This window comes from Macrobrachium rosenbergii, chromosome 27, assembly GCF_040412425.1.
Source record: "Macrobrachium rosenbergii isolate ZJJX-2024 chromosome 27, ASM4041242v1, whole genome shotgun sequence".
Lineage (NCBI taxonomy): Eukaryota > Metazoa > Arthropoda > Malacostraca > Decapoda > Palaemonidae > Macrobrachium > Macrobrachium rosenbergii.
In genome coordinates, this window is record NC_089767.1 from 17,889,821 (window position 1) to 17,896,937 (window position 7,117).

The window sequence follows — 7,117 nt, forward strand, 5'->3', positions numbered from 1 at the left end:
TCAGTCTGAATTTCATTAAAGACAACTCTCTCTCTCTCTCTCTCTCTCTCTCTCTCTCTCTCTCTCTCTCTCTCTCTCTCTCTCTCTCTCTCTGCAGAATACAGGCGATTGCTGAGAGCGGCCTCTACAATCACTGGCTGCAGACAGCGGCTCCCAACTCCACTTCATGTCTCTACCCACCAACAAAAGTCACTGTCCAGTCGTCCCTCTACTTAAGAAATATTTGGGTAAGATTGTATTTCGTTTGCTGCTGAAAAATTTTGTAACTCATTTCTGGTTTTTGAAACTTAGAAAGATTTCACCTTTGTAAGAACCGAATATGTAGAAATGTTTATTGTAATATAATTGTATGTGCCTCTTACAGTTTCATATAAATTGACATATTCTTACATAAATGCGGACATATATCACGCTCACATATATAATATGCCTGTTTTTACTGAAGTTGCCTGATAATATTTTTTCAGGGAATGTTTGCAATGTTTTTCGGAGGCCTTGTCCTCAGCTCCTTAGCCTTTGGAGTTGAAAAGTTCATTGGTGTTTTCTTCACGTCAGATAATTCAAAGTCTCTTGCTCAACATTAAAAAGAATTATCATATTTCTGTATTTTCATTTTCCTTGCGTATTATAACATTGGTATACTAAATTATACTTTCTGTTAATTCTAAAATTACATGTTTCATACAAGTTGCTGTAATATATATATATATATATATATATATATATATATATATATATATATATGTCTGTGCTATATATACATTGTATGTCTATAATCTTTAATAAAATCTTTAATCGAAAATAAAAAAAAAAAAAAAAAAGAAACTGGGATGTTTTCATTATTTCCACGTTGCTCTTGTCTCTTTATTTTAAAAAAAGCTTAAAAAGTTTTTTTTTTTTTTAATGACAGACGCTCACGTTTATATCGAAGTACCCCGCACTATTAGAAACACTCCTGCAACAGATTTAGTATGACAGCAGTCTGCTGCTGTGGCCGACAAGACCAGCTGTAGTCACGCACGTGCAGCTTCAGTCTTTCGCTGATTTTCCAATTGAGTGTGCTGTAACAAGTAGAGTTATTGTTATTCTGAAAGGAAACTACGTAACCAGGAGGTTTGGCTTCTTTGAATGGAATTATTTTCCCATTTCATACTGGTCGTGATGGTCGATATATAATATTTCTTTTACTGAAGATGAGTGTACGTGGCAATGCCTTTTGTGACTAAAACAGTTCCCCACTAGTCTGTTCCAATTCATCCATCACCTCACTTCCCGCCATTATATCATCTTTATAGTTCCTCAGGCGTTTCCGGTAGTTCATCTATAATTTCAGGTATTTTTCTGTTTCTGGTATTCCTGTTATACTGTACCATCAATCCCTCGCTATTATGGTTTGATTTATGAAAATTCGACTACTGTCAAAAATTGCCATTTATTCCCCTTGAATAAAATTTCTTAGTTTTTCTTGAATGCTTATTTTGATGTGTTTCCCAGTTTCTATGAAAATACGTTGATATGATTATTTTTTGCTCCACAGAAGAAGTTTTGTATTATATTAACTATAGCAATGAGTTGGTATAAATTAGTACATTGATATTTAAAGTAATAAAACTCCCTTTTTGCAAATTTTATCCATCTCTATAAAATTAGATGACGTCTGATTGCAGTGTTGTCAAACTTCTTCCTGTGGAGAATATATATGTTATTTTTTTATTTGTAAGGGCACATGCCAGTAGTTTAAGCTTGCCTTCTGGACGAAACCCCTTTTTTGTATGTTGGGTTACGATTAAACTACTTAATGTTTGTGTTTTAGTTGATGGTTTGTTACGTAACCCTGTAGTTTTGTAGATGTGACAACTGTGCTATCCAATGTACTCCTCCCGAGTTTTCTTCCAGGGTGTGAACGTGAAGCTCTGCCTGTTTCGCAGCATACTCCAGAAAGGCAAGTTAGAGAAGAAGTTCTCGTAAAATCCAGCCCCATCACCTCGTGAACTGTCGTCGCCATTGCAGTAATTTCTTCATAAGAATATTCTGAAATCCCCCTTTTTTTGGCCATTTGTTTTCCTCTATCGAAGTAACGTAACGTTTTGTCAATTTTTGCAGTAATATGTTAATGTTTTCTTGCTTCTTAATGTAACTTGGATGATTGTTGTGTCCTTTAAATATTAATTATATGTGTTAAACTTTTTAAATGCGTATTTGTGAACCCGTGTGGCATCACCCAAAAAAAAGAATTGGTGCAGGAAATATAGTTGATTGTTTCTCAACTGCACTTTGTTGGAAAGAATGCAATGTTTCTTGACTTTATGGTATATTTAAGTAAGTCAGTAAACTCCTCAGCACTGTAACTTGGTCTCATTCAAAGCTAGGGCAGGAGGGCTTAAGGTTGAATGAAATCGTACCGAATGTGGGCCTAAAACTTGAAAGTTTCACCACAACTACAAAGCCAAGCACTGGGACACTTCCAGCCATTCAATGCCAAAGACAGCAAGAACAGAACAGAAGCAAAGTAAAATGCCAAAATGTAGGAGCAGCTAGGGGACAAAGAACCACATCAAACAACCTTAAATAATGCCCGCAGTGCACTGCATTCCTAGTTATGGCGTCCTTCCTAATCCCAGTTTCCTTTTCAACTCCCTAGTTTCTGATGCAAGCTGGTCGACGATCATGTGTCTATTTTTTAAGCTCACCTTTCTCAGATCTCAAATTCAAGTCTATCATCATTTCCACTTGCAGTGTTCTTTTGTCATTGTTGATTCGTGGATTTTTACAAATTCACATCATTGTCATCGAAGAGCAAACATTTCCAAATGTGTCATCATTGCTGTAACTATTATTATGCCTACACACCCGTATCCAGAGCCATTAGTAGGCAGTGTCCAGTAGCAGTGATGAGTCCTATTATGACAAATGACCCTTTGTGAATCTGCCTTTGTTTCCAACACTTTTCTAAGCCTCCCTTTGTTAACTCTGTATCACCATATTTTTCCAGTTTTGCTCTGCCTGAACTTTTCAGGTCTCCCACTACAGTAATTTGAATATGTATCCAATTATTTAGTTAGGTTCAATACCACCAAAAGGCAGTTACTATTTGTTCCTCTGTCTCGTTTCCCCGTTATTTGTTCGATTATTCGATTCCCCTCCACTTCTGTCATTACTCCAGATTGTCCAGATGACGTCTCACTTTCTCTCCAGGATAGAATAGTTTAAATTCCTAAAGTTGATCTCTTCAGATTCAAGGTGCTTCTGTCTTCATATCAGCAACTGGTAAGGCTTGATTCTAAGTAAGTTATCTGGTCAATAAACAGATCCCACATATTCTCTCGGTCTTTATCAGTCCCTTCCCTTGCCTCTGTAAAGTTTCCGCTGAGTGAGTCTTCTATGATGAGCGACCCGTTTTCTTTCAATTCCGCTCCTATAGGATCGGGTCACGCAAAATCAGCCATATCGGGCCAGCCATGCTTTTCTATGTAAATTTGTACCTGTTATTAATTTATTTTGTATCTGTCTCTTTTGTACATGTATCAGAATGTTGTCATGTCGGTCATTGTCCATTTTCTTTTCACATGAATTGTATTTATGCATTGTAATTATTGTCGAGTGTAATTGACCTCAGGTCACCCAGGTTCCATTGTATTCCTCTGCGTGACGTCAGTCCGCCGCTATATAAACGGCCTGCGTCTACAATAAAGTATCAGTACCTTTTCTCCTGCTCATTTCTTTTGCACCTCTTAAACCTCTACTGTTTAACAGTTTACACTTTTGGATCTTTCCCTGCATCAGTCTGAGGTCCAATATATATCTTAGGGATTTTAAGAAAACAGAAGGTAAATTTCAACGTTATTTATCACCTTAGTTTTGATGTTATTGTTACGCACACTTTCATGTGCCTCAAGTTAAGTGGTCGCCGATGACTGAATTTTTAGGAATTGTCGAAAATTAGTTACTGACAATTTTGGGTAATTTAATGTCCAAATAAACCCATAATGGGGCTTTACTGTCCAAATAATTTTTAGAAATGCTTATAGACAATATTTCAGTAGCTTTTATTGCCGTGTGAACGAGAAAATAAGGCAAAATTTTCGTATAATCTGGTATTGCAGTTTACGTGGAAATTATCATTTTTTTACTTTAGTTATCCTAAATATTCTTATGTTTTCTTTGATGACGCACAACGATACAGAAGAAAATGTAGAATCGGGCGTACTTTATTTTATATTTTCCGCGCATCATCATGGATAATTGTATCACAAAAACTAACTCACATATGGCATTTTGCATTTCATGACTTACTCCTATAGCATAATAAGAAAAATGTGTAAATCAACAAGTTATGTTAGCTTACATCTTGGTTCGCGTACAAAGTTCGTGACGCAGGCGATTGGTGAAAACAGGTCTCCGGTGAAAGTGCAGCGTGTCTCCACTTTGCAGTGGCTTACTCGTACGTGTGTGTGTGTGTGTGTGTGTGTGTGAATAAACTGAGAATGCTGTTTTATTAGTTCTCCCTACTCCGTTTTCTGCTTGTCAAACAACCGCCGTTTTCTCTATTTGTATGAATTCCTCCAACCGTACGGTCAATGACCATTTCGAGACTCGAACGCTGTGAAGTAGGTTATCTTTTCCCTGGAAACTAATTTATCTTACAGACATTTCTAGTCACAGTGTGCCTGTTCAGAACACAACATCAAAGCAGCCAGTGAATAAGGTACATAGTGGTTTTTTATGTCTGGGGTCGAAAGAGATTGGAAGAGAAGTTGTAATGAATCAGGATTAATAGAGTAATCCTGGTAATGAATATTCCGTCGAAATGTGTACCGTCATTTTACAAATTTAGACGTCATTCAAGGTCTGGAGAGGGCTTGATAGGTGGGTGGGTGAGGGTTTGTTTGTTTGCCCTACAGGCCACAGGCAGAGGTTAATCTCCCCCCGGACTGTAGAGGGATACAAGCTAATCCTCTTGTTTAGTTAGTCTAAATATACAGTGCTTGTAGCCGTATCTCTCGTGATGCATAGCAGATATACAGGTGCAGAAGGTAAGAGTATTAAAAACTTACTAACATTTATTTAATAAAATAATATGCGTGTGTACGGAGATCAGGAATTTTAATCTTTTTAATGTGTAGGGACAGGAGTGGACCCAAATAAGGCCATTGTGAACAGAGTAAATTGTTTAGGTTCTTCCACTTTTAAACCATTTCTTTCCTACTGCTCTCTTTTCGATCCACGATGCTTCTTTTTCATGCCTCTGTCTTTAAAAAAATCCAGCAGGTAAAATGGACAAGGTGGTTAGATTTAACCTCCTTGTAAGTGGACAGCAGCACAAGGGCATATTAAAATTTTAACCCATGTGTGGGCAGCGAACCTTGGATCAGAGGTCCTAAAAAAAGGATTTTGAAGTTGGAGCACATTTTTCGTATTTTTTTCTTTCGTTCATTTTAAGTGCCTCTGATTACACACTTTATCGTTCTGTTTACAGACATCTTAAATTTTATGCTTTAAACTCCTTTGAGGCATGGGAAAATAGCAAAATTAGCATATATATATATATATATATATATATATATATATATATATATATATATATATATAATCCTCCGTTCTTGGCTACGAAGGACTCTCATGTATATTATGAGTGAAGAATAATTTATGACAATAACCATCAGAAACTACTAATATATATTGCAATTTGTTTATTTTAAGTAGCTTTCTTCAATCTAGTCATCAAATTGGTTCACTTTGTTCATTACATTTTCGAAGTCTGTGTTTGTATGTGGATATTGATAGTATATGAGTAGTCCCACGTTTACTATTTAAGGATGATTTAACTATTCAAATAGTTCATCTCGAATGGTAAAACAGAAAGGACCCACTATAATTTTGGAACCTTTAACCTGACAGAGAAGTTAGAGAAACTATCCTCTCAAATGTTTTACCTTGCGCCATAAAATCACTCGTTCATAAACACTTTTGGTTAAATAATAATGAAACTTACTCTTATTATTAAATAAAATTGCCGCAAATGATTGTAAGGTCGTCCTAGGGTATCAGAAAGGAATGCCTAATAATAATAATAATAATAATAATAATAATAATAATAATAATAATAATAATAATAATAATAATAATAATAATAATAATAATCTGGGTGCCGTGAAATTTGACGGTTTTAGATAGTGATCTCTCTCTCTCTCTCTCTCTCTCTCTCTCTCTCTCTCTCTCTCTCTCTCTCTCTCTCTCTCTCTCTCTCTCTCTCTCTCCACTTTAGTTACTACTCACACGAATCCACTGACAGCCAGGGTACATTATCCTGACTGTAGGTCAACAGAAACACTAAACTCTTAATAAGCACGACCAAGCTGTTCCATTACTTGTCCAGTTCATGGATCAAAACATGGGTTCCTCTTTGTTTAGCTGTGTGACAGAGAAAATTTCTCTTTTATTGTCCAAAGGCAAAACAAATAATCGAGAATTCATATACTCGTATGGTAGACAGCTGAACTTGGGGAGTCATTTAAGTTTATTATGGATACGAAGAAGTCTCAAGTCTGGGTATGTTTAATGGAAAACTTTGCTTCTGACATTTATACTTTTAACACACATATGAACAAAGGTATTTATTTCCAGGGGTTACTGGTGTGTGCTAGAGTGTTCAAGGACAGTTATATTTTAAGAATTAACTCTTTTCAGAACAGAATTTAGTTGATTATCTTTCAACCCTTTCCCGTGGTTTTTCTCTAAAGGCTAGTTTAGTCCCATATACAAGCAGAGAAATATATTTTTGGCCTATTTACCCAGATTATCCATCCTGCCCTGTTGACCTACGCATTGATTTATGTTACTTCTGATTAGTTGAATATTGTGGGTTGCAGCCAGGTTTGAAAAGGTCGTTTTTTGTATTGGTTGTCAAAACTGTTTTAGCAGCAATCCTGAGAGACTCCCTTTTTTTTATTAATTGCATATTATTAGTAAAAAAACATTAACATATTTATAATAATATACATGTAAATCTCAAAAAAGAATTATACAATTTTTGACAAGGTTTTTGAGTAGAAAAGGCAATAGTTCTTTTTTACCAATACCTGCAGACGAGACAGAGTAGACGAATTTTTTTGCAGGG